This window comes from Sesamum indicum, unplaced genomic scaffold (assembly GCF_000512975.1).
Source record: "Sesamum indicum cultivar Zhongzhi No. 13 unplaced genomic scaffold, S_indicum_v1.0 scaffold00213, whole genome shotgun sequence".
NCBI classification, from domain to species: domain Eukaryota; kingdom Viridiplantae; phylum Streptophyta; class Magnoliopsida; order Lamiales; family Pedaliaceae; genus Sesamum; species Sesamum indicum.
In genome coordinates, this window is record NW_011628107.1 from 78728 (window position 1) to 79485 (window position 758).

A 758-nucleotide genomic window follows, 5' to 3' on the forward strand; every position below is an offset into this window, starting at 1 on the left:
CATTAACTTCATTTGGAAGAACATCATCTGCAGGTTTGGAATACCTAGAATTCTAATTTCTGATAATGGCACCTAATTTCAGGGAAGAAAGATTACAGAATAGTGCAAGGAGCTCAAGATCGAATAGCACTTCACGGCGGTCGCGAATCCGCAGGCCAATGGGCAGACGGAGATGACTAACAGAACGATCCTGCAACACTTGAAAACACGACTGGAAAATAAAGGATCGTGTGTAGACGAACTGCCAGGAGTTCTATGGGCTTACCGCACAACTCCGCGAACTGCTATAGGCGAGACCCCATTTTTCTTGGTATACGGGACGGATGCTATAATTCCTGCGGAGGTAGGAGAGGAGTCCCAACGGATCGCATCTTACGACCTTAGTTCTAACCAAGGTGAGCAGAATTTCGACCTTACAGTGATCGAAGAGAAGAGAGATGCGGCATACGCCCGAATCTTGCACCACAAGGGGTTAATGATGAAAAATCATGATCGAAGGGTTTGACCAAGGCAACTACAAGTGGGAGATCTGGTGTTAAAGAAAGTGGAGGCCTCCAAACACGTTGGAAAATTGGAACCGCCATGGGAGGGGCCATACAAAGTGACCGAGATCAGGAAAAAAGGTACGTACAAGTTGCAAGATATGCAGAGACGAAACTTGCCGCGACCATGGAATATCCAGAACTTGAAAAAGTTCTATGCGTGAAGGGAGATTGCATTTATGGAGCCTGTGAAAGGCCGTCAACTAGCTGGAGAGC